At 44.6% G+C, this 27,931-nt stretch overlaps 1 protein-coding gene across 5 annotated transcripts in view; it reads right to left on the reverse strand.

Annotated features, from left to right (window-relative positions):
• The window catches only part of RBMS3 (RNA binding motif single stranded interacting protein 3), a 1,223,284-nt gene that overhangs the window by 772,451 nt on the left and 422,902 nt on the right, over window positions 1-27,931 (reverse strand). Inside the window, exon 1 of one of the 5 annotated variants that reach the window (XM_038740836.1) lies at window positions 13,397-13,417. The exons of the other annotated variants lie outside the window; for them this stretch is intronic. The gene's annotated coding sequence lies outside the window, so the exon portion shown is untranslated. Of the gene's footprint in view, window positions 1-13,396; window positions 13,418-27,931 lie in introns of those variants that run through there. 5 annotated transcript variants of the gene reach the window in all.

Below are 27,931 nucleotides of genomic sequence, written 5' to 3' on the forward strand. Positions count from 1 at the left end.
CCACACCAAACCTCTCATTAGTCACTGTGTGAGACAAGTGGTTACTTTGTTCATTTACAAAAGCATTAGGGGAAAAAAACCTGCCCCTATAGTAAGAGAAGCTTCTTTCAAATAAATCTTTTTTTTATGAATCTAAATCATGACACTCAAAAGGAAGGAGGCTGCAGAAGGAAACGACAGGAAAATCTTGAATTCTTTTTTCTTCCCCCCCGAGGAATAGAATATGTCTTCTTTTCTTTGACATATTACTTATCTTTTGTATCATTCCTCAAAGATGAATCTCTTTCTCTGCCCCAGCAGATTTGCTTCTCCATGGAAGACAAGGTGTTTTGTTATCGTTGTTGTTCCAAAGAGACCATGGTTGCCTTAATATGTTTTTTCTGGGCTCTTACTCTACAACCTGCAAAACTCCAGCATGTGAGCCAGGCTGTTCATTAAGACCCCTTTACAAATGATCCTGGAACGGGGTCTAAAAATAAATACGGATTTTTTTCCCCTCTCTGGAGAGAGAAAGCAGAAATGCTTAAAGTCACACTGTGCAAGGATTAAAAGAAATGTGAAAGTGCTTCGAAAGGGAAAGGAGGACTGTGGGGTATTTTGGGGAAGGTCAGCCTGTGTATAAGGGGGTGAAGATTGCATTCTTCCATAACTCCTCAGCTCCTCCTTCCTGCATGAGTTAAAGCAGCCAAATCAGCTGCCGCACACTGATTCATGCACTAAAACCTCTCCCACCTGACCACCACCAAAGAGAAACACAAACAAGACTATCCTCACTCGAAAGTTCAAATAGCTTAAATGGAAATGGTCTTTCTTCGTATCAGTAGTCTTTCTCCAAAAGGCTACTTGATTTTAGACTAGTTTTCAGCCCGGTAAAATCTACCTTCAACCTATCTGAAAGTATAGCAAACAGATTGTGCTTCAAGCCAAATACTTCTTTATCGTTTACCCTCGACAGATTTTATATTGAGAAGGCCCAAAGACCTGCCTTGGGATGCTGGACATTGGGGAAAAAAGGTCCCCAAAGGCCACTCTTACAACCCTGAATCTACCAGTCTCATGGTACATTTTTCCTCTCCCCCTAGACAAGGCAGGTTTCTGAAATGGAGCTCTATGGCCTGGGGAAAAAAAAAAAAAAGGAAGGGGCGGAGGAGGCGGAAAGGAGATAGAGAATTGTTTCTCAGAGGTTTTTTTAGCCTGATAGACTCCGAGAAATCATTTGACAACACCATCACTCTCAAAGTGGATTTTTAAATAATATATGCAATCTGACTGAACTCAGGGCTCAGACACAGTATTGTTTCCGAGCTGGGCAGCCATAAAGGAAATTCCTCCGTCCTGCCGAAGGAGCTTTCTGCCTCCATCTTCAGGATTACAAGTAAAATGACGAAGGAATTACTCTGTAAACGTGGGTGGGAAGAGGACCGTTTATATGAACGTCACCATAATTTCCCCACTACAAATATTTATAACAGCCCAATGACATAGCTCTATAATGATAAAATTAATTGGTTTCACTTTCAATTCTTTTCTTTTAACCCATGACCTACAGGCATACTGACTAACTTTCAGTCTATCGTGAATTCACTTGAATGAACCCAACAATAATCAACGTTTTTTAAGAACATGTTTGGAAGTGATTTATTCGTATAGAGTCTTCAACTAAGTGGAACCAGATACATACACTATGACAAATTTTCAGATTAACAAATGCAATCTAGAGCCCCTGGAGGTTCATTTAGAAGAATGTTTATACTTTTTGAGGGTCGAATTAACTTCAAGCAGTTGGAGGTCTCAGATCTAAGGTGAGACACTTCCATAAAGAAAACACCTAGAAATGTTACCTTATACCTAACCGTGGGTTCTTTAAAAAAAAAAAAGTAGCTGAAGCACAGAGGAAAACTGAATAGCTGCTCATCGTTTCCATTTTACAAACAGACAGACAGATGACCTCAAATCACAGTGCAGTACAATGTACATGGGATGGTATTTGGAGTGTGAGAAAGTGATTATAATTAGGAGAGACAGACCCTGCCATCAAGGAGCTTCATAATCTAATATGGCTAGGGAGACAACACAAATAAATAAATCCAACTGTCAACAAATACTAATAAATTCCACCAAAACATCATAACACCAAGTAAGGAACTGTGAAACACTGAAAAAGAAACCAGCCATTCTAGAGAAAGTCATCACCCAGAGCCTAAAAGTGTCCAAATTATTTTCCAAACTAAACATTAGAAAAAATATGCCCCTTCTGAAGCTCAGCATGAAAGAGAGAGTAATCTTCTCTTATTCCAGATGGGTGGGAGAGGAGTCAGTGGGGAGGGATTTTAGATCTAATACTGGATCCCGCAGTATTGGTGGGAGAGGAGACGAGGGTGAGCATGGAGCAAAGAGGTAAGAAAAAGCACGCAATCTCCTAAAATACCTGTCTTCACCAGTTTATACTACACTTTCAAGCCCAACTGCGCTGAATTATGGAAAGAGTACGGGCTTGGGAGAACCTGGATTCTAAATCCAGACCCGCCATTTGCCTGCTGTGTGACCTTAACTTCTCTGTGTCTCAGTTTTGTCATCCATAAAATGGGGATTTAATACCTGTTCTCCCTCCCCATTAGACAGAAAGCCTTACATCTTTTTCCATCTCATCCAGGTTGGCTTAACAACTGACAATTAAGAACACGTCTACCAACTCTGTTACTCCCAAGTGCTTAGTACAGTGCTCGGCACACAGTAAGTGCTCAATAAATGATTGACAATTAACATCGTTATTATTATTAAGACATGAAATCTGTCTTTTTTTCATTTTTTTCCTACCTGTGGAGAAGATTCTCATGAAAGCAGATATTGAAACTTAATTCAAGGCCAAAGACGTTGAGTTGAAATCTATGTCTTGCAAATTAGTCAGTGGATAGAGGCCTCAGACCGGAACACAATTAGGGCAGGCAAGAATCAGGCATGTAAAAATTGCAATAAAGAAATTGGAAATATGACTTTTAGCACTCATCTGTACTTCATTAGGTTACCAATCTGATGTATCTTTACTCTAGCATTTGAAAGTGTCAGGGGCAAAAAATTGTGGGTTAGTAAGTTTTGTTGTTGTTTTTTTAAATCTGAGCTTCAGAGTTTTCTCCTGAATATTTTGAGCAGTTGATGAGGAAAAAAATGCTTCTTATTCAACTAGCATCTGGTTAATTTTCTTCAACATTTCTTTACTTGGGTTTACAATCATAAATTGGGTTTTGTTCCTCCTTCTAGTCTATAATCTTCAGAGTTATATCCTGGGATAACAAATCTCCATTGAGAATCAAAAAAAAAAAAAAGTCCGAGTCTTACGAATACCAATTTTTGACCAAAATGTGTCATGCAAGACAATCACTTGGAGCAAGTCACTATCAGGTACTACAATCTAGAATAACAAATTATTCTTCTTTATAATGAACACAAGAGAATGTGAAGGATGAAAAGCAAAAGGGGAAAAGATGAGTTGGGCAAACAAGGGAAACTGCTTTAAGGGATACAGCAGAACCCATTGAGCTACTTGACTAGATGACCAAGGAAGAATAACCAAAATGTGCTGGAAAATAGTGTTAGGGAATTTCTCAAGGGCATTTTGTACGACAAGCTCTTCCTTCCTTATTTCTGTCATCCACCTGGCACTCCAAACATTCTCACATAAAAGTGTGTTGGTTTAATCAAGAAAATCACAAAGAAAACCTAGGCCTCCCAGTCTATGGAGTTTCCCTTTGTCCACTTCCAAATAGAAAACAGTTGGACTTCTTCAGATTACCTGCAGTGACCCCCAAAATCAGAGGGATGTGGTGTAATAATTATTTCAATCATTTAAAGCAATTTATTCTTACTTGTAATATTTTCTGATTATTTTAAAAAGTGAATATCCAGTTACCTTCCCCACCATCTATCCCATTTTTCAGAAATATAAGGATTTCTCTCACTAGGCAAAGAAAGGGGACAGAAGTTTTCCCTTAACTTCCACAACAAGGCAGCCTCATAAGTTCACCGGATGAGCTAACTTGCCTACATTTAGTTATCAAAGAATCAATCCAGGGCACCAAATTCAGAAAAAGACTTCTCAGCAATGGAAAACACCACAAAATTAGTATTATATTACCATGCTGCTCCCTGAAGGGGACAATATCAAGAATGGTCTTCCGTCTGCAAATGTATTTGGCTCTATGGTCAATAACACGCTAATACTAGTAACAGTTATTCAACAATCACTGAGGACAGAAATATATGGTGCTTACTCTTCCAGAGTTCACATCCCAACAACCTGCTGCGGGGAAGGCGAAACAAGCCCTGGCTATGAAAGAATTTCAATATGGATGGAAAATAACAGCTCTACCGTACCTTTTCAGAAGCAGGTTCCCTACATCCCTGGCAATCATGAGGATGCTGCTGATCAGTCGATTAATCAGTTGTATTTATTGAGCGCTTACAGTGTACAGATCACTGTACTAAGCGCTTGGAAGAGTACAATATAACAGAGTTGTCAGGCACGTTCCCTAACCACAATGAGCTTACAGTCTAGAGGGGCCACAGACACAACTGTAAATACATAAATTATGGATATGTACGTAAGTGTTGGAGGGCTGAGGGACAGGTGAATAAAGAGTGAAAATTCAAGTGCAAGATAAAAAAAAGGTTTGCGACTTCAGGGGAAGCACACCTCAATTGTGACTCAGGACAAATGCTCTCTCTCTCTCTATATATATATATATATTTTCTGCCCTTCCCAGTTCAGTTTGGCCGAGGGTTCTCCAGGAATAAAGGGAGGTGGCACTGGGTCCAGAAATTGCGGTTCTCTCCTGCAAGGCCTGGAAGATGGTTTGTATGGATGCCAGACTGGAATGTCCCAGGCTGTCAATCTAAACCAAAGCTTGAAGAAGTTGAAGAAGAAGAAGAATAGTGATTGTAGTATTTGTTAAGTGCTTCTATGTGCCAAGCACTAAGCACTGGGGTAAATACAAGATAACCAGCTCCCACATGGGGCTTACAATCTAACAAATACTATTAAAAAAAAAATGAGGGAAGTATTTAATCCCCATTTTGCAGTTAAGGGAACTGAGGCATAGAGAAGTGATTTACCCAGCTCTTTCAGTAGGTGTAACAGTGGTACAGAGATGCACAGCTGGAATTAGAACCCAGGACCTCTGAGCCCCAAGCCTGTGCTTCTTCCATTAAACCACACTGCTTTCTCGCAGAGGCCTCAGTGTCAAGGTTGCACCGGTTGGGTTCGGTAGCCAATGCTAGCTGGGGCTTTCCCAAAATCTGAGAGATACATGAGGCTGGGGCCCAGAGACCTTCCTTCAGCTCTTCTCCACTCAAAGGGAGGGGGACAAGTGTTAGTGTGGGACTGTGTAGAAAGGATGCAGAAAAAGGCTGGTGTCCTCTCTTTCCCACCTCTAAAAACACCAGACTCTCCTCCCTTGCCAGTATCGCAGAATCCAAGGCAATTGGATTCCGTCTACTTTCCTCATTATACCTTCCCTGGATATCCAAAAACTGCTCACGATTTCAGTCCTTACCCAGAATTGATGGGAATCTCTGGATGAAGAAACTCCAAGGCAGATTTCAAATCAACGCTGCCTGGGCAACAACCGGCTAACAATTTTTCCCTTGCCGAATTATGAGATGTTGAGGACAGCCTCCGGTAAAAAGTCAAGTGGATACTGATCAGTCATATTTATTGAATGCTTACAATGAGCAGAGAACTGTTCTTAGAGCTTGGGAGAGAACAATATGACAGAGTTGGCATAACACATTCTCAGCCCACAACGAGTTTATAGTCCATAGGGGGAGACGGACGTTAATATAAATAAATAATTCTTGGATATGTACATAAGTGCTGTGGGGCGGAGAGAGGGGTGAATAAAGAGTAAAAATCCAAGTGCAAGGGTGACACAGAAGGGAGTGGGAGAAGAGGAAATGAAGGCTCAGTTGAGGAAGACTTCTTGAAGGAGATGCGCTCTTAAGGTAAAATTATCCCAGTGAATCAAAAGACAGTTTAATCTGAAAATTTTTATTATTTTTGGAGCACTGGAAATGTTACATACATGCTGTTTTTTGAGATACTCCTATTTTACTGTTAGGTAAATAGAAGATGCTGGAAAAGAAAAGTCCATATCACATCCATTTATAGATATATGGAAAACAGATGCTTTGCCCACACAAAAGAATTTATCCCTCTACAGATGTTGCAGAGGAAGGAAGGTCCCACTGCTGTTGAGGATGTATTATGAAATTATAACTATTTTAATCCTTAAAGTCTTTCCTACCCATTGCCAACCATAATATTTTCCAGAATTCACGACCACAAGATAGCAGATGGTGCGGAGACAAATTACAGAAATTGTTAAGATGCTGCATGAAGAATACATACGAGTATCCTCGCAAGATGAATATCGGAGGGAGAGAGAAATGAAGCTTCACGGGCAGGAGGAAAAAGAGATGTGTGTTAAGGTGGGATTCCAATAAGCAGGAAAATCAGTTAGGAAGATAAATCAAAAGGACTCAAAAAAAATCTGAGCAACACATCTGAAAGCGTCAATGAAATTCTGAGTGGCTTCAGGAAGTATGGACCCCACCTGCCTTTTGGCACCTTTCCACTTGCAAAGGAAACTGATCCTGAGGAAAGACGATCACCTCAGGGCTTTGGTCTCCGTGTCCCACCAGGGATCGCCGATCTCCACTAGACTGTAGCGTGGCTCAGTGGAAAGAGCAAGGGCTCTGGAGTCAGAGGTCATGGGTTCAAATCCCGGCTCCGCCACTTGTCACCTGTGTGACTTTAGGCAAGTCCCTTAACTTCTCGTGCCTCAGTTACCTCATCTCTAAAATGGGGATTAAGACTGTGAGCACCACGTGGGACAACCTGATCACCTTGTATCCTCCGCAGTGCTGGGAACAGTGCTTTGCACATAGTAAGTGCTTAACAAATACAAAAATTATTATTATTATCACCCACACTGCAATCCGTTGTGGGTAGATATATTGTATGGTTTCTTAATACATTATTCCATGTGGTGTGTATGCAGACCCACAGACTGAATGAATGAATCACATATGTGTGATATACGTATATGATACATTCAGTTTATACTTCAGCACATTTAATAAGTACTTCCCAAGTGTATGGATACACATGTATGGACACTGTGTATGTATGTACACAGTGTATGGATAAAATGGCTCGTGGGTCACTTTTACTCTGGGTCCCTGACAGACTGTATCAGGAGGTGTAATAAACCAGAATGGCACAGAGTTAAGGGTTTAGAAAGATGACACAGAGAGAGAGCCTGGGAATGCCCCAGGGGAAAAAGATACCGTCTCTGTGAGTGACCCACAGAGAAGCCAGGACACAACGGGAGGAGGTGGTAGAGCTCATCAGAGTGTCAGGGGTAAGGTACCGGCTGAGAGCTGGAGTCTGAAAGGGGGGTGGAGAGAAAACAGGGGGTTCAGTGGGATAGACTAGAGAGAGAGAATCCACAGTTCGGCAAGATGACAAGGAGACAAATCAGGCCCTCCAAATGCAGAGACCGAATTAAGCAGTGTGTCCTAGTGGAGAGTGGATATTAAGCACGGGGGTAGACACAAGCTAATCAGGTTGGACACAGTCGAAGTTCCACAGCAGACAAGTGGTGGATTTAGGATTAGAAACCAGTCCTTCCGATTCCCAGGTCCCAGCAGCACACTTGTCTGCTGTGTGACCTGGGGCAAGTAACAAAACTTCTCTGTGCCTCGGTTACCTCATCTGTAAAATGGGGATTAGGACTGTGAGTCCCATGTGGAACATGGACTGTGCCTAACCTGATTAGCTTTTATCTACCCTCATGCTTAATATACTGCCTGGCACATAGTAAGTGCTTAAATACCATAAGAAATGCATCCTAAAGATCAAGCGATCAATGATATTTATTGAGCACCTACTATGTGTACTAAGTGCTTGGAAGACTACAGTATAATGGAGTTGGTAGACATGATCTGGGAATTTACAGTATACAGGGGAAGCTAAAGGATGCCTCATTGAACCTAGACGAAATGTCATCCAAAGACGTTCAACATGAGATTCATTTCCATTCTCTAGTGTGTAAGTTTACACACACACACATACACTATACATATATCAATATATGATATACATCAGAATGAGCCCCCTCTTTCCTCTCCCCCTCCTCACCCTCCCCATCCCCCCACCTTACCTCCTTTCCCTCCCCACAACACCTGTATACATGTTTGTATGTATTTATTACTCTATTTATTTATTTTGTTCTCTGTCTCCCCCTTCTAGACTGTGAGCCCGCTGTTGGGTAGGGACCGTCTCTATATGTTGCCAACTTGTACTTCCCAAGCTCTTCGTACAGTGCTCTGCACACAGTAAGCGCTCAGTAAATACGATTGATTGATTGATTTTATTTGTACATATTTATTCTATTTATTTTATTTTGTTAATATGTTTTGTTTTGTTGTCTGTCTCCCCCTTCTAGACTGTGAGCCTGCTGTTGGGTTGGGACCGTCTCTATATGTTGCCAACTTGGACTTGCCAAGCGCTTAGAACAGTGCTCTGCACACAGTAAGCGCTCAATAAATACGATTGATGGATTGATTTTATTTGTACATATTTATTCTATTTATTTTATTTTGTTAATATGTTTTGTTTTGTTGTCTGTCTCCTCCTTCTAGACTATGAGCCCGCTGTTGGGTAGCGACCGTCTCTATATATTGCCAACTTGGACTTCCCAAGCGCTTAATACAGTGCTCTGCACACAGTAAACGTTCAATAGATACGCTTGAATGAATGAATGAATCACATATGCGTGATATACATATGTGATACATTCAGTTTATGCTTCAGCACATTTAATAACAGGTAGCACTTATTTGGAAATGGATTTCTGTTGGTCGAGCTGCTTCTGGCTCATGTTAAATCCCGACTTGATGAGAAATCTTCAAGAAGCTTCTCTGTTTAGTGCCGCTGACTGCCTACTCCACTTCTGGTTAACCCGCTTGGAGCTGAACACGGAGCTGTCTCGTAACTCGAATGGGAAATAAATGGTATCAGTTAAGCTGGAAGAAAAGGCCCGGAAAGGCGGAACTGCTCCGGGCCCTCACCTTCCTTCCTTCAGCAAGGCCGTGGAGAGAGGAGCGTGTTTCGCCGGCAAGCTGGCCCAGTGCTGTCGGAGCCGAACCTTTTAGACTGTGAGCCCACTGTTGGGTAGGGACTGTCTCTATATGCTGCCAACTTGTACTTCCCAAGAGCTTCGTACAGTGCTCTGCACACAGTAAGCGCTCAATAAATACGATTGATTGATTGATTGATTGGGGAAGGGGCCGAGGAGGGGTGTCTCAGCTCCAGCTGCGCTCAAGCTACAAGCAGTACCAAGTTCCAAATCACGGCACTTTCGAGGGGTGAACATCAAAACGGAGACCCCGCCAGCCTTCGCTAAACAAACCCGGAGGGCAAGTGACCCAGGAATTACAAGACAACACTATGGTTATTAGCAAGAAACCAAGACAGGACCGCAACAGCAGTGAACAGTTATTCAGAAAGCAGCCGGTGAGAAAACAGAGGTAACAAAGCAGCAAAAGCAACAGTCCACACTCAGCACGCTAGGCCTACACCCTTAGTCACAGCAAACAGAAGCTACAGCCTGCCTCGTTTCAGTCCGAAGTGCCAAACACTGTTATCCCGAGTGAACCAGAGTCCCCTTGCAGAGGCAAGGCTGTGAGAGGATAATAATAATAATGGCATTTATTAAGCGCTTACTATGTGCAAAGCACTGTTCTAAGCGCTGGGGAGGTTACAAGGTGATCAGGTCGTCCCACGTGGGGCTCACAGTCTTAATCCCCATTTTACAGATGAGGGAACTGAGGCACAGAGAAGTGAAGTGACTTGCCTAAAGTCACACAGTTGACAACTGGCGGAGCCGGGATTTGAACCCCTGACCTCTGACTCCAAAGCCCGGGCTCTTTCCACTGAGCCATGCTGCTTCCCCTAAGGATGATGATGATGGTATTTGTTCATCATCAATCGTATTTATTGAGTGCTTACTGTTAAGTGCTTACTATGTGCAAAGCACTGTTCTAAGCTCTGGGGAGGTTACAAGGTGATCAGGTTGTCCCACGGCGGGGGCTCACAGTTTTAATCCCCATTTTACAGATGAGGTAACTGGGGCACAGAGAAGTTAAGTGATGATGATGGTATTTGCTAAGCGCTTATTATGTACAAAGCACTGTTCTAAGCGCTGGGGTGGTTACAAGGTGGTCAGGTTGTCCCACAGGGGGGCTCACAGTTTTAATCCCCATTTTACAGATGAGGTAACTGAGGCACAGAGAAGTTAAGTGATGATGATGGTATTTGCTAAGCGCTTACTATGTGCAAAGCACTGTTCTAAGTGCTGGGGAGGTTACAAGGTGATCAGGTTGTCCCATGGGGCGGCTCACAGTTTTAATCCCCATTTTAGAGATGAGTAAGTGAGGCACAGAGAAGTTGCCCAAAGTCACACAGCTGACAGTTGGTGGAGTGGGATTTGAACCCATGACCTCTGACTTCTTTGAGACTGTAAGCCCAGTGTTGGGTAGGGACTGTCTCTATATGTTGCCAACTTGTACTTCCCAAGTGCTTAGTACAGTGCTCTGCACACAGTAAGCGCTCAATAAATACGATTGATTGATTGATTGACTTCAAAGCTAGTGCTCGTTCCACTGAGCCACGCTGATTTGAGTCCATACCCTTAAGAACTTAGGTACTCACCCTGCCCGTAGCCCCCACCATTTTTATATCTCCAAAACCCCGACTGCTAGCCCCCCAGTCTCTTGGAGGTGCCTCCCAAGCCTGCAGAGGAGACGTGACAGCCGGCAGATGGTCGCCCACCCAACCAGAATTGAAAATACCTAACACCAAAAGAACTAGAAACAATGTTATTAGCTGTGAATTGAATTCACAATTCGCAACCTCAAGTGACACTCAATAAATATGACTGAATGAACCACTGTGGCCTGGAGCCTATAATTCTATAGCTATAATTCTATTTATTCTGACGGTTTCGACACCCGTCTACATGTTTTGTTGTCCGTCTCCCCCATTTAAATGTGAATAAAAAAACCAATCCTCCGTTGTCCGTCTCCCCTCTCTAGACTGTGAGCCCATCATTGGGTGGGGACTGTCTCTATATGTTGACGAGTTGGACTTCCCAAGCGGTTAGTACAGTGCTCTGCACATAGTAAGCGCTCAATAAATGCAACTGAATGAATGAATGAACCACCGCTAGCGTAGGAGAGGAGGCCTGTGTCTGGCAAGGCCCAAGGGGTGTGTTAGAGAATTCACGGCTGGAACCAGGGAAGGTTACTTGGCAAAGGTATCCCAAAATGCCCATCAAGTTTTTCCCTCCCAATGGAAAGCCCCAGTCCAACTAATTGCAGAAACCCCAGGTCTTGCGCGCCAATTAAATATTCATAGAACTGCATTTATGGGCTGCATTTAGAAGTTAAGAGCCTCTGAAACCCGTCTGCTTTCCCAGTAGTCAGCTAATCCATTAGAAACGTGATATCCACTCTAACCCACGGTAAAAGAGCTCCAGTAGTGGCCCAGTGTTCCTGCACCAACCTGCCATGCCTTCCTGTCGGCATGCTCTGCGGCAAAAGGCTGGGGAACAGGGAAGAATAAAGACAGGAGGGAAGACGAGGAGCCACGGCAAATCAAATTTGGGGTTTCCTCCACAGAAGATGTGAGCACGTTCGGATTTGGCACCACTCTGTGAGCCGAGTAAAGAAAACACAGTTCGGGCCCTAATACCAAAGGAGTCTAAATATATTTTGAATCCGTGCAAGTACAGACAAAGAGGAGTGGCACAGAAAGAAGCTAATGGCGAGTAAAAAGAGACGGAGGTCTAATAGACAAATGCCAAGAATAATTTATTTCCTTTCTCAAACAGAGAACTTGGGAATTCTTTTTTTTCCACACTATTGTTGAGCAACTATTTAAAAACTTTATTCTGGAGCCAAGCCATATTCATTTTAAACTGATCCTTTTTAAAACTAATATTACTCAATGGAGAAGGCAGTGTGGCCTAAGGGAAAGAGCCGAACACCAGGAATCAGGAGATCCAGGTTCTAATCCCAGTTCTGCCACTGGCCTGCTGTGTGATCTTAACCTCTCTGGGTTTCAGTTTCCTTACTGATAGAATAGGAATAAGAAATCAGCTCCCCCCATCCTCATAGATTGTAAATCCTGTGATAGACGGGGACTATGTCCAATCACAGTCTCTTGTATTGATCATAGGATTTAGGATGAAATAAATGTTTGGTACCATAATTGATCCCTCAGGTTAGGAGACAGCGCTATTGTGATTTTGTTCGTGAATGCTGATGTTTGAATAGACTGTGTCGATCCCAAGAATTGTTTCAACCCATGTGTCCAAAAAAATATAGTTACAGTGCTCAGTAGGGTTTTTCAATTTACTTTTGGTATTTTCCTGAAACCTCTGTTTGAGGAGAGCCAACATTTTCCTGATTAACCCGTGTCAACAGTTGGTTGCTGGGCTGTGTTTGAGGTTGTACGTCACGATGCCTTTAAAAAGTCTGTGTTTCCCTCCCTGCTTCAGCTATGCCCATTTACAGCAGCTCCTCAGATCGCAAATCCTTGGTTATCTATTCTCCACATATCCTCCCCAATAAAACTTGCGTTGGGATGAGTGCCATCGCAATAATGGTGGACTGACTGCATTCCGCAACCTCAATGGTGAGTCAGTCTTGTCATTTGATCGTAAGCGTTCAAGCGCTTAGTACAGTGCTCTGCACACAGTAAGTGCTCAATAAATACGATTGATTGATTGATTAAGCAAAACTGATGAAATTGCTCAAGAAGTCAAAGGTGATTTCTGCATTAAGTCAGGGCCTGCAGTCATAAGCAAGGTTGACAAGCAGCGTGGCCTACTGGAAAAAGCAAGAGTTTGGGAGTTCATTCATTCATTCATTCATTCAGTCATATTTATTGAGCGCTTACTATGTGCAGAGCACTGTACTAAGCGCTTGGGAAGTCCAACTCGTCAACATACAGAGACAGTCCCTACCCAATGATGGGCTCACAGTCTAGAAAGGGGAGACGGACAATGGAGGATTGGTTTTTTTGTTCACATTTAAATGGGGGAGACGGACAACAAAACACATAGACAGGTGTCAAAACCGTCAGAATAAATAGAATTATAGCTATAGAATTATAGGCTCCAGGCCTCAGTGGTTCATTCAGTCGTATTTATTGAGTGCCACTTGAGGTTGCGAATTGTGAATTCGATTCACAGTTAATAACATTGTTTCTAGTTCTTTTGGTGTTTGGTATTTCCAATTCCGCTAAATTGCTATCGCTGATAAAGGATCTGACCTGTGCAGATGTTCAAAATATTTTGAACATTTCAAGTTCTATTTTATTCTTCCACAGGTGAAATAAAATTTCATTTCGAGCATGCAGACTTCCCTCCGCATGATCATTCCAAGCAGTTGAAAATTTTGCGTGACGTAATGTGGGCTTCCAAGAGCGACCTCAATGGGTTCTAATCCTGCCTGCTGTGATACCTTGGGCGAGTCCTTTAACTTTTCTGGGACTCGGTTTCCTCAACTGTAAAATGGGGATTCAATACCTAGTCTCTCTCCTACTTCAACTCTGAGCCTCACATGAGGCTCCTCCATCCAACCTAAGTAACCTTCATTCATTCATTCACATTTATTGAGCGCTTAATGTGTGCAAAGCATTACACTGAGAGCATGGAAGAGTACAATATAAACAGATACTTTCCCTGCCCACAATGAGTTTGCAGTAGAGGATGAGAAACTTTAATAGAAATAAATTACAAATATGGACAGAAGTGCTTTTGGGCTGGGGGCGAGGATAAATAAAGGGAGCAACATGGAAGAGAGTGGAAGAGGAGGAAAGCAGGGCTTAATCAGGAAAGGCCTCAGAATAGATGTGGCTTCATTAAGGTTTTGAAGGTGGGGAGAGTAATTGTCTGTCGGATATGAGGAGGAAGGGTGTTCCAGGCCAGAGGAATGACGTAGGTGAAAGGTCAGTGGTGATTGAAAGAGCACGGTCTTGGGAGTCAGAGGTCATGGGTTCTAATCCCAGCTCTGTCGCTTGTCAGCTGTGTGACTCTGGACAAGTCACTTAACTTCTCTGTGCCTCAGTTCCCTCATCTGTAAAATGAGGATTAAGACTGTGACAACCTGATCACCTTGTATCCGCCCCAGAGCTTAGAACAGTGCTTTGTACATAGTAAGTGTTTAACAAATGCCATCATTATTATTATTATTATTATTATTTAAACAAGATCGAGATATAGTGATTAGGTTAGCATTAGCGGAGTGAAATGTGTGGGCTGGGTTGTAGTATGAAAGTAGCGAGGTGAGGTGTGGGGGCAAGTGATTGAATGCTTTAAAGCGGGTGGTAAAGAGTTTCTGCTTGAAGCAGAGGTGGACAGGCAACCACTGGAGGATCTTGACGAGTGGGAAAATACAGCCTGAATATTTTTGTGGAAAAACGATCTGGGCAGCGGAGTGAAGAATGGCCTGGAGTGGAGGCAGACAGGAGGCAGGGAGGACAGAGAAGAGGCGGATACAGTAATCAAGGCAGATAGGACACATACTTGGATTAATGCGGTAGCAGTTTGGAAGGAGAGCAAACGGTGGATTTTAGCAATGCTGTGAAGGTCAAACCGACAGGACATAATGATGGATCCAATATGTGGGTTGAAAGAGGGAGGAGTCAAGGATAACCCCAAGGTTACAGGCTTGTGAGACAGTAAGGATGGTGGTACCACCAACAGTGATGGGAAAGTCAGGGTTTGGGTGGGAAGATAAGAAGCTCTGTTTTAGACATGTTAACTTTGACGTGATGGGAAGACATAATAATAATAATAATAATAATAATGCTGGCATTTATTAAGCTCTTACTATGTGCAAAGCACTGTTCTAAGCACTGGGGAGGATACAAGGTAATCAGGTTGTCCCACAGGGGGCTCACAGTCTTAATCCTCATTTTACAGATGAGGGAACTGAGGCGCAGAGAAGTTAAGTGACTTGCCCAAAGTCACATCCGAGTAGAGATGTATTGAAGGCAGGAGGAAATGCAAGACTTCAGAGAGGAAGAGAGATTGGGGTAGAGTTATAGATTTGGGAATCAGCCTAAATCTCACCCAAGCACTAAGTGCTCCAGTATTGCGGACTTTAAGGGCTCAATAAACGCCACTGATTGGAAATTCAGAATGGACAGTCTCCTTACAGCCCGAAAAAGCACAATGGCAGGGTCTTTGATTGTCCAAGACTCTATTCTTCACATTTACTGGTTCTTTGAAGGTATTTCCTTTGCTTTGGAAACTGGTTTTTCCATCTTTTGGAAAATCCCTCCTTCCTCCCTCCGCTGAAAAGACAGTGACTAGACATAGCATTGCTTAGGTTACAAACTGCCTCTTTTAAACCAGATGGCTGGAAAGCTTGACGGAAAAAGTTCTTCATAATATTTATCTATCCTTCAAATCCTATATTATTTATTCTGTTTAAGTTGACCATGGCACACATAAGATACACATGTTGGCTCATTTATTATTTACCTGACATGTTATTAACAGCCCTTGCTGGAAACTAGACTTACAGCATGGTCTAGTAATAAAAACCTTGGACTTGGTTTCAGGAGATTTAGGGACTCTAAATTCCCGGTCTGTCGCTAGCTCGCTCTCCACCCAATCCTCCATAATTCCTGCTCATTCCGACCCGTGTTACCTATGCCCACCCCATGGTTAATACACACCACTCCCTTCCCTGGCAGAAGAGGTGACAGTTTCAGACAGAAGGTAAAAAGTAAATGAGCTGCTCGGGTTAGGAAAGAGCCATCTGAGGACAGTAAGTAGAATTCAATCGTGTCTATAACCAGAAAATATCCAAAATCGGGCTTCCCGCAAATAGAACCAATTCTACCACTTGTCACTCGCCCAGTAGGCATTTAACCTATAGATCCACCTCAGTCCCAGTTTCATTCATTCACTCATTCACTCAATCATATTTATTGAGCGCTTACTGAGTGCAGAGCACTGGACTAAGCGCTTGGGAAGTACAAGTGGGCGACATATAGAGACAGTTCCTACCCAACAGCGGGCTCACAGTCTAGAAGGGGGAGACAGAGAACAAAACAAAACATATTAACAAAATAAGTAGAATAAATATGTACAAATAAAATAGAGTAATAATAAACTGAGTAATAATATTCCCTGTGGAGTTCATACTCAGAGCTTGGACAATCTGGTTGGTACATTTCACCAGCTAGAAACAGGAGATGGAGCCTCCTGTGCAGCCTTCCACTTTTAAAAATCAGGTGGGGGTTGTCTTTTTTTTTTTTTTGCAGTATTTTATGTTTGAGTTTCTGAGAAGCTGACTTCCTTACCCAAACATTTTGGAAAATCACAGTAGGTATAAAAGAGCTGATTTATTAAATAAGCCAAATGCTGTTTCAGTAAGCCAAGATCGCGGGGAGAAGAGAGGGCACTGCAGAGCCACCTCAAGCCTAATCTCTTCCCTCTCTCCTTCTTCTGGTAATGTCGGAGTGAAAATAAATTAGCTCCGTAACACGACTAATAATGATTATAATAGTGAAATGGGTTTGGTGTTTACTTTGGTGTTAAGAGCTGGGCTAGATGCAATCAGATCAGACAAGGTCCTTGTCCCACATGGCGCTTAGTGTCTAAGGGTGAGGGTGGTCAGGGATTTAATCTCCATTTGACAGATGAAGAGGCAGAGAATAGTCAAGGGACTTCCCCAAAATCACACAGCAGGTGACTGAGTTAAAATATCTATATATCGATATATAGATATATACTATATATCTATATATCGATATATATCTATATATTGATATATAGATATATAATATATATCTATATATCGATATATATCGATATATAGATATATAGATATATAATATAACAAAGGCATTTATTAAGCGCTTACTATGTGCAAAGCACTGGGGAGGTTACGAGGTGATCAGGTTGTCCCATGTGGGGCTCACAGTCTTAATCCCCATTTTCCAGAAGAGGTAATGGAGGCACAGAGAATCAATCAATCAATCAATCGTATTTATTGAGCGCTTACTGTGTGCAGAGCACTGTACTAAGCACTTGGGAAGTACAAATTGGCAACATATAGAGACAGTCCCTACCCAACAGTGGGCTCACAGTCTAAAAGAAGTGAAGTGACTTGCCCAAAGTCACACAGCTGACAAGTGGCGGAGCCGGGATTTGAACCCATGACCTCTGACTCCAAAGCCCGGGCTCTTTCCACTGAGCCACGTGCTTGGCCCATAGTAAGCGCTTGACAAATACCATCATTCATTCGTTCAATCGTATTTATTGAGCGCTTACTGTGTGCAGAGCACTGTACTAAGCGCTTGGGAAGTACACGTTGGCAACATAGAGAGACGGTCCCTACCCAACAGTGGGCTCACAGTCTAGAAGGGGGAGCACGCACATGTCTGCTATGTGACCTTGGGCAAGTCATTTAGCTTCTCAGAGCCTCAGTTACCTCCTCCGTAAAATGGGGATTAATAATAATAATAATGTTGGTATTTGTTAAGCACTCACTATGTGCCAAGCACTGCTCTAAGTGCTAAGGTAGATACAAGGCAATCAGGTTGTCCCACGTGGGGCTCACAATCTTTATCCCCATTTTACAGATGAGGGAACTGAGGTCACATAGGTGAAAAGTGGTGGAGTCGGGATTAGAACCCATGACTTCTGGCTCCCCAGCCCGTGCTCTTTCCACTGAGCCACGCTGCTTCTCGAAGATTAAGATTAAGACTGTGAGCCCCACGTGGGACAATGTGATCACCTGTATCCTCCCTAGCGCTTAGAACAGTGCTTTGCACATAGTAAGTTCTTAACAAATGCCATTATAATTACTATTAGTATGCACTTAAATGCCATTATAATTATTATTAGTACTTCCCAAGCGCTTAATACAGTGCTCTGCACACAGTAAGCGTTCAATAAATACAATTGAATGATTGAATGACTATTCTCTGTACCTCGGTTACCACTTCTGCAAAATGGGGATTAAGACTGTAAACCCCACGTGGGACAGCCTGATTCCCCTGTATCAACCTGGGCGCTTAGAACAGTGCTTTGCACATAGTAAGCGCTTAACAAATGTCATTGTAATTATTATTAGTACTTCCCAAGCGCTTAATACAGTGCTCTGCACACAGTAAGCGCTCAATAAATACGACTGAATAAATGAATGAACATTCTCCGTGCCTCAGTTCCTCCTCTGTAAAATGGGGATTAAGACTGTAAACCCCACGTGGGACAGCCTGATTCCCCTGTATCAACCTGGGCGCTTAGAACAGTGCTTTGCACATAGTAAGTGCTTAACAAATGTCATTATAATTCTTAGTAGTACTTCCCAAGCGCTTAATACAGTGCTCTGCACACAGTAAGCGCTCAATAAATACGACTGAATAAATGAATATTCTCCGTGCCTCAGTTCCTCCTCTGTAAAATGGGGATTAAGACTGTAAACCCCACGTGGGACAACCTGATTCCCCTGTATCTCCCCGAGCGCTTAGAACAGTGCTTTGCACATAGTAAGCGCTTAACAAATGCCATTATAATTATTAGTAGTACTTCCCAAGCGCTTAGTACAGTGCTCTGCACACAGTAAGCGCTCAATAAATACGATTGAATAAATGAATGAATAGTCTCTGTGCCTCAGTTACCTCCTCTGTAAAATGGGGATTAAGACTGTAAATCCCACGTGGGACAGCCTGATTCCCCTGTATCAACCTGGGCGCTTAGAACAGTGCTTTGCACATAGTAAGTGCTTAACAAATGTCATTATAATTATTAGTAGTACTTCCCAAGCGCTTAGTACAGTCCTCTGCACACTGTAAGCGCTCAATAAATACGATTGAATAAATGAATGAATAGTCTCTGTGCCTCAGTTACCTCCTCTGTAAAATGGGGATTAAGACTGTAAACCCCACGTGGGGCAGCCTGATTCCCCTGTATCAACCCAAGCGCTTAGAACAGTGCTTTGCACATAGTAAGCGCTTAACAAATGCCATTAAAATTATTAGTAGTACTTCCCAAGCACTTAGTACAGTGCTCTGCACACAGTAAGCGCTCAATATGATTGAATAAATGAATGACTATTCTCTGTGCCTCAGTTACCTCCTCTGTAAAATGGGGATTAAGACTGTAAGCCCCACGTGGGACAACCTGATTCCCCTGTATCCCCCCGAGCGCTTAGAACAGTGCTTTGCACACAGTAAGTGCTTAACAAATGCCATTATAATTATTATTAGTACTTCCCAAGTGCCTAGTACAGTGCTCTGCACACAGTAAGTGCTCAATAAATACGATTGAATAAATGAATGAATATTCTCTGTGCCTCAGTTACCTCCTCTGTAAAATGGGGATTAAGACTGTAAACCCCACGTGGGACAACCTGATTCCCCTGTAACCCCCCGAGCGCTTAGAACAGTGCTTTGCACATGGTAAGCGCTTAACAAATGCCATTATAATTATTATTAGTACTTCCCAAGCGCTTAGTACAGTGCTCTGCACACAGTAAGCGCTCAATACGATTGAATAAATGAATGAATATTCTCTGTGCCTCGGTTACCTCCTCTGTAAAATGGGGATTAAGACTGTAAACCCCACGTGGGACAGCCTGATTCCCCTGTATCAACCTGAGCGCTTAGAACAGTGCTTTGCACGTAGTGAACGCTTAACAAATGCCATTATAATTATTATTAGTACGACAGTGCTCTGCACCCAGTAAGAGCTCAATCAATACGGTTGAATAAATGACTGACTATTCTCTGTGCCTCGGTTAGCTCCTCTGTAAAATGGGGATAAAGACTGGAAGCCCCACGTGGGACAACTTGATTCCATAGCCTAGGGGCAAGAGCACGGGCTTAGGAGCCACAGGTCATGGGTTCTAATCCCAGCTCTGTCCCTTGCCTCCTGTGTGATCTTGGGCAAGTCACTTAACTTCTCTGGGCCTCAGTGACCTCGTCTGTAAAATGGGGATTGAGACGGTGAGCTCCACGTGGGACAACCTGATCACCTTGTATCCACCCCGGCGCATAGAACAGTGCTTTGCACATAGTAAGTGCTTAATAAATGCCATTATTATTATCATTATTATTATTCCCCTGTATCCCCCCGAGCACTCAGAACAGTGCTTTGCACATAGTAAGCGCTTAACAAGTGCCATTATAATTAGTATTAGTACTTCCCAAGCGCTTAGTACAGTGCTCTGCACACTGTAATTGCTCAATAAAAACGGTTGAATGAATGAATGAACAAATGCCATTATAATTATTATTAGCACGACAGTGCTCTGCACCCAGTAAGAGCTCAATCAATACGGTTGAATAAATGAATGACTATTCTCTGTGCCTCGGTTAGCTCCTCTGTAAAATGGGGATGAAGACTGTAAGCCCCACGTGGGGCAACCTGATTCCCCTCTATCTCCCCCGAGCGCTTAAAACAGTGCTTTGCACATAGTAAGCGCTTAACAAATGCCATTATAATTATTAGTAGTACTTCCCAAGCGCTTAATACAGTGCTCTGCACACTGTAAGCGCTCAATAAATACGGTTGAATGAATGAACAAATGCCATTATAATTGTTATTAGTACGACAGTGTTCTGCACCCAGTAAGAGCTCAATAAATGCGGTTGAATAAATGACTATTCTCTGTGCCTCGGTTAGCTCCTCTGTAAAATGGGGATAAAGACTGGAAGCCCCACGTGGGGCAACCTGATTCCCCCTTATTCCCCCCGAGCGCTTAGAACAGTGCTTTACACATAGTAAGCGCTTAACAAATGCCATTATAATTCTTAGTAGTACTTCCCAAGCGCCTAGCACAGTGTTGTGCACACTGTAAGTTGTGTGAATGAACAATGCCATTATAATTGTTATTAGTACGACAGTGCTCTGCACCCAGTAAGAGCTCAATAAATGCGGTTGAATAAATGACTGACTATTCTCTGTGCCTCGGTTACCTCCTCTGTAAAATGGGGAGAAAGACTGTTTTCTCCCATGTGGGACAACTTGATTCCCCTGTATCCCCCCGAGCGCTTAGAACTGTGCTTTGCACATAGTAAGCGCTTAACAAATGCCATTAAAATTATTAGTAGTACTTCCCAAGCGCTTAATACAGTGCTCTGCACACTGTGAGTGCTCAATAAATACGATTGCATAAATGAATGAACATTCTCTGTGCCTCGGTTACCTCCTCTGTAAAATGGGGATAAAGACTGGAAGCCCCACGTGGGACAACCTGATTCCCCCGTATCTCCCCGAGCGCTTAGACCAGTGCTTTGCACATAGTAAGCGCTTAACAAATGCCATTATAATTATCAGTAGTACTTCCCAAGCGCTTAGTCCAGTGCTCTGCACACTGTAAGTGCTCAATAAATACGGTTGAATGAATGAACAAATGCCATTATAATTGTTATTAGTACGACAGTGCTCTGCACCCAGTAGGAGCTCAATAAATACGACTGAATGAATGAACAAATGCCATTATAATTGATATTAGTACGACAGTGCTCTGCACCCAGTAAGAGCTCAATAAATGCGATTGAATAAATGACTGACTATTCTCTGTGCCTCGGTTAGCTCCTCTGTTAAATGGGGAGAAAGACTGGAAGCCCCACGTGGGACAACCTGATTCCCCCGTATTCCCCCCCAAGCGCTTAGACCAGTGCTTGACAAATACATTAGGCGTTTCACCTCCAAAGAAAAACAATTGATGTGGGTTCAAGGCTTGAGAAATTGCCAACCAACCTTCTCTCTCTCTGTGTGTCCAAGGGCAGCTTGTCGGGAATGTCCCCGGAAGAGCTATTCCCAAGTTTAGGGAAGCCGGCAGGGATTGGGAGACCCCGGGAGGGACCATCCATCCCTTTCTGCCACGGGCTTTTCCCAAGTGGAATCAGCTGGGAAGGGGGGGGGGGGGTGCGGAGGGAGGAACAACGTACAGATGGAAGAGCCGGGAGGGGCCGAAGAGGGCGTGGCCTGGAGGGGGCGTGGCCTGGAGGGGGAGTGACCAATGGTGACTTGGCCTGGAGGGGCGTGTCCTGGAGTGGGTGTGACCTGGAGGCTGTGGCCAATGGGGGCGCGTTCTGGAGTGGGCATGGCCTGGAGGGGCGTGATCAATGGGGGCGTACCGTGGAGGGGCGTGGCCTGGAGTGGGTGTGGCCTGGAGGGTGTGGCCAATGGGGCGCGGCCTGGAGGGGCGTGGCCTGGAGGGGCGTGGCCTACGGGGCGCGACGCCGCTGGGGCGCGACCTGGAGTGGGCGTGGTCTGGAGGGTGTGGCCAATGGGGGCGCGACCTGGAGTGGGCGTGGTCTTGAGGGTGTGGCCAATGGGGGCGCGTGCCACGGAGGGGTTGTGGCCTGGCGTGGGCGTGGCCTGGCGTGGGCGTGGCCTAGCGGGTGCGACCTGGAAGGGGCGTGGCCTGGAGAGGTGTGGCCAATGGGGTTTGCCATGGGTGGGCGTGGCCTGGAGGGGGCGCGTTCTGGAGTGTGTAGCCAATAGGGGCGCGACCTGGAATGGGGGGGCTGGAGGGGCGTGGACAAATGTGGACGTGCATGGAGGGGGCGTGGGCTGGAGTGTGTGGCCAATGGGGGCTCGGCCCGGAGCGGGCGTGGCCTGGAGGGGCGCGGCCTGGAGTGGGCGTGGTCTGGAGTGGGCGTGGCCAGATCGGGCGTGTCGTGGATTAGGCGTTGCCTGAAGGGGCGTGCCATGGGGGTGGCGTGCCACGGAGGGGCGTGGCCTAGAGGGTGTGGCCAATGGGGCGCTATGGAGTGGGCGTGGCCTGGTGGGGCGTGACCAATGCGGGCGTGCCATGGATGAGCGTGGCCAATGGGGGCGCGGCCTGGAGGGGAGTGGCCAATGGGGCGTGTCATGGAGGGGGCGTGGCCTGGTGAGTGCGGCCAGTGGGGGACTTGGCCTGGAGGGGGCGTGGCCTGGAGGGGCGAGATTCATTCATTCATTCATTCATTCATTCATTCATTCATTCATTCAATCGTATCTAGCTTTACCTCTATTTATTCAGATGACACCTGTCCCCGTGTTTTGTTTTGCTGTCCGTCGCCCCCTTCTAAGATGTTGCCAGCTTGTCCTTCCCAAGCGCTCAGTACAGTGCTCTGCACACAGGAAGCGCTCAATAAATACGATTGAATGAATGAACATCTAGAGTAAGCAGCGTGGCTCAGTGGAAAGAGCCCGGGCTTGGGAGTCAGAGGTCATGGGTTCAAATCTCGGCTCCGCCAATTGTCAGCTGGGTGACTTTGGGCAAGTCACTTCACCTCTCTGGGCCTCAGTTACCTCATCTGTAAAATGGGGATGAAGACTGTGAGCCCCACGTGGGACAACCTGATCAGCCTGTATCCTCCCCAGCGCTTAGAACAGTGCTTTGCACATAGTAAGCGCTTAACAAATGCCAATTATTATTATTATTATTATTATTAGAGACCGTCCCTACCCACCAACGGGCTCACAGTCTAGAAGGGGGAGACAGACAGCAAAACAAAACATGGGGACAGGTGTCATCCGAATAAATGGAAGTAAAGCTAGATTCATTCATTCAATCGTATTTATTGAGCGCTGACTGTGTGCAGAGCACTGTACTAAGCGCTTGGGAGGTACAAGTGATACCAATGGGGCATGGCTTGGAGGGGCAAAACCAATGGGGGCGTGGTCTGGAGGGGCCTAATATCTATATGTATATATACAAATATATACATATTTAATACGATAAGGTATAGTCTACTACATTCTCTGTCATAGTATGAAGTTTCTATCACTGTCTCTCTCCCCCTGTAGTCTATACGCTCCTTACAGGCAGGGATTGCAGTGTGGTGTAGTAGATGGAGCACGGGCTTGGGAGACAGAAGGTCAAGGGTTCAAATCCCAACTCCGGCCAACCTGTGTGACTTTGGGCCAGTCACTTCACTTCTCTGGGCCTCAGTTTTCTCATCTGTAAAATGGGGATGAAGACTGTGAGCCCCCCGTGGGACCACCTGATAACCTTGTAACCTCCCCAGCGCTTAGAACAGTGCTTTGCACGTGGTAAGCGCTTAATAAATGCCATTATAAAAAAAATGGGGTCCTAATCCTGAATCTGCCACTTGACTGCTGTGTGACCCTGGGCAATCACTTCACTTCTCTGTGCCTCAGTTACCTTATCTGTAAAATGGGGATTGAGACTGTGAGCCCCACACGGGACATAGACTGTGCCCAATTTGATTTGCTTGTATCCACCCCAGTGCTTAGTAGAGTGCCTGGCACATTGTAAGTGCTTAACAAATACCATTATTATTATTATTATTATTATTTCCTACTGTTATAGTCACGTAAACGCTTATATGTACACATTTTTTTAACGGGGGCATTCATTCATTCATTCAATTGTATTTATTGAGCACTTACTGTGTGCAGAGCACTGTACTAAGCGCTTCGGAAGTACAGGTTGGCAACATATAGAGATGGTCCCTACCCAACAGTGGGCTCACAGTCTACAGGAGGACTCACATATTTTATTTATCATGTTGTCATTAATAATAACCAGAAAAGCAGCGAGAAGCAGCGTGGCTCAGTGTAAAGAACACGGGCTTTGGAGTCACAGGTCATGGGTTCAAATCCCGCCCCACCAATTGTCAGCTGTGTGATTTGGGGCAAGTCACTTAACTTCTCTGTGCCTCACTTGCCTCATCTGTAAAATGGGGATTAAGACTGCCAGCCCCCCGTGGGACAACCTGATCACCTGGTAACCTCCCCAGTGCTTAGAACAGTGTTTTGCACGTAGTAAGTGTTTAATAAATGTCATCATTATTATTAAAAGTTTGGGAGAATCAATCAACAGCAATTCATTCATTCATTCATTTGGGAAACTACAACAGACTACCACGGTGGGATGGAGGGAGAGTAGAGAAAAAGAGGGCTTAATTGGGGAAAGCTCTTGGAGGAGATGTGATTTGAATAAAGCTCTGAAGGTGGGGAGAGTGGTGGTCTGTAGAATAAGAGGTAGGGAGGGAGTTCCAGGTCCGAGGGAGGATGTGGGAAAGGGAATGGTGGTGAGATAGAGGGCTGGAAGGAGTGGAATGGCCGGGCTGTATTAGGAAATTGGTGAGTTAAGGTAGAAGGGGGCAAGCTGACTGAGTGCTTTAAAGCCAGTGAATAGGAGTGCTTAATGAAGAGGAAAGCAGTGGAAAGAGCCCGGGCTTGGAGTCGAGGTCATGGGTTCAAATCCCGGCTCCCTCAATTGTCAGCTGGGTGACTTTGGGCAAGTGTCCCGAGGTGACCCTCGGGTACCAGCCATCTCAAGGTCAAAAGCTATCCCGTGACCACCTGAGCCAGAAGGCGGAACTCGGAAGTGAGGGTGGGATACCGCCCCCACCACCAAATCTGCTAGATTGACAGCCCAAACTGGGAATACAGAAGGTGTCCCTCGCCCCCGTGCCAATCAAATTAGGTATGGAGGAGGCGGGGAGGGCAGGGATTGGATAGACTGAGGCCGGAAGCTAGAATGGCCTGGGGGCACAGGCAATAAATACCTGTCGCCTCTGACCTTCAGGGTCAGAACACCAGGACACGCAGCAGCAGCCGCCGTGTCTCTCCCTGCCCAGAAGGCCAGACGCCCGCTCTACAACCAGAACCAACACACTGAGGCAAGGGCCGCGGGATGGGTGAGTGTCTCGTGGGTGGGGACCCAGGTATCCCGCTGCTGATGGGAATTATGAGTGGATTCCTCCCATGTAGGGAGAGCACACTGGGAGAGCTAGCCGCCCACCACGTGCGCGGGGAATGGAATGAATTCTTCCCATGTGGGAAAGTAAGTGGATTCTTCCCGAGTGGGAAGTGCACATGGGTGAGAATTAACCAACTCACCCACGCGCGAGTAACGGATGATTGTGTTCCTCCCATGTAGGGAAGCTCTAATATTGCCAATTGATTATATTCCTCCCAAAAGGGAAGCTCAATCCATTGCGCCTAAACAATTACATAAATTCAATTCACCTCGCGGAATAAATTTTATATAAAACTTAGGCTTTCCGTCCCCGGCCTCTCTCTCTCTCTCTCTCTCTCGCCTCGCCGATCACTGAACGAACCCATCCCCGGACGACGGGTGACAGCAAGTCACTTCACTTCTCTGGGCCTCAGTTCCCTCATCTGGAAAACGAGGATTAAGACTGTGAGCCCCGCCATGGGACAACCTGATCACCTTGTAACCTCCCCAGCGCTTAGAATGGTGCTCTGCACATAGTAAGCGTTTAATAAATGCCATTATTATGATTATTAAGAGGTGGATGGGCGATCACTGGAAGCTCCTGAGGAATGCAGACCAAACGCTTTTTTAGAAAAATGATCTGGGAAGCAGAAATGAAAATTCCCTTTCCCACATCCTCCCTCTGACCTGGAACTCCCTCCCTACTTCGCAGTCTACAGAAATGAACATATTCACTTAAATTTCCTAACGGTATAGTCAAATTACCTCAGTCCAAGTCCTGCCTCCTCGTGGCTTCAAACTAGATCTCAGGAGGGGGAACCAACTGAGAGACTGCTTTTCCAGCCGCTAAAGTTTTACTTACTCTTACTCTACCTATTCCCCAATCTTTTTTCCACTTTTTGGCTATTACGGGCTCTCCCCTTCCATGCACAGCACATGCTCATCCCAGTAAGCTCCTTATGGGCAAGGAGTGTGTCACTACTGTTATATCGCACTCTCCCAAGTGCTTAGTACAGTGCTCTGCACACAGTAAGTAGTCAATAAATACAACTGAATGAATGAAATGTGGCCTCATTCCTCCCCTCCCCTACTCCCCTTTTTTGCCCCCTAACTACACCCTTCTGCCCCAAACTGGCCCCACTTTCCCCTCATATTTCCCACCCCGCAGTTCCCTGCTGCCATTATCCTACCCATTTAGTCCTGCACCCTTGACATAGCTCAGTTTTGTGATCTCATGCTCTGGCCTCTGAAATTTTCTATATTGCAAAGCTTTGTTTCAACTCTCTAATCTCATGAACGCTTTCTGAACAGGCTAGCAAGAAGGAGGAGTTATATTCTGGTTTGGGTTGGCAGTCAGCTTCCCTATTAATCTCCATTCCCTTATTCTAGTAAAGATGGTAAATTCTTGTACTAAATTTACATAATGCATCGGCTAGACTGAAAGCTCCTGTGGGCAAGGATCATGTCTTCTATTGCCCTCTCCCAAGCGCTTAAATTAGTGCTCTGCAGAAAGTAGGTATTCAATAAATTCTCTTGATTGCTATCTTTTCCAATTTCTACCTTTTTCTTCACATTTTCTGCCCCCAATTCATATAAACCTGCCCATAATAACGATTTTGTTTGGAAAACTGACATGTAAATCCAGTCAATTTTGTCTGCGCACATATGTCTGTTGATGGGTTTGTGCATCCTTTCCAACATAAAATTCCGTTATACTGTAAGCTCCTTGAGGACCTAGACCATGTCTCATTATGTAGTAATAATAATAATAATGGTATTTGTTAAGCACTTACTACACACCAAGCACTGTTCTAAGCACTGGGATAGATAAAAGGTAACCAGGTTGTCCCACATACTGCTAATAATAATAATGATGGCATTTGTTAAGCACTTACTATGTGCAAAGCACTGTCCTAAGCACTGGGGAGGATACAGTTGAGCCCACTGTTGAGTAGGGACTGTCTCTCTGTGTTGCCAACTTGTACTTCCCAAGCGCTTAGTACAGTGCTCTGCACACAGTAAGTGCTCAATAAATACGATTGATGATGATGATGATGATGATGATACAGGGTGATCAGACTGTCCCACATGGGGCTCACAGTCTTCATCCCCATTTTCCAGATGAGGGGACTGAAGC

Source organism: Tachyglossus aculeatus, chromosome 2 (genome assembly GCF_015852505.1).
Source record: "Tachyglossus aculeatus isolate mTacAcu1 chromosome 2, mTacAcu1.pri, whole genome shotgun sequence".
In the NCBI taxonomy this organism is placed as follows: Eukaryota; Metazoa; Chordata; class Mammalia; order Monotremata; family Tachyglossidae; genus Tachyglossus; species Tachyglossus aculeatus.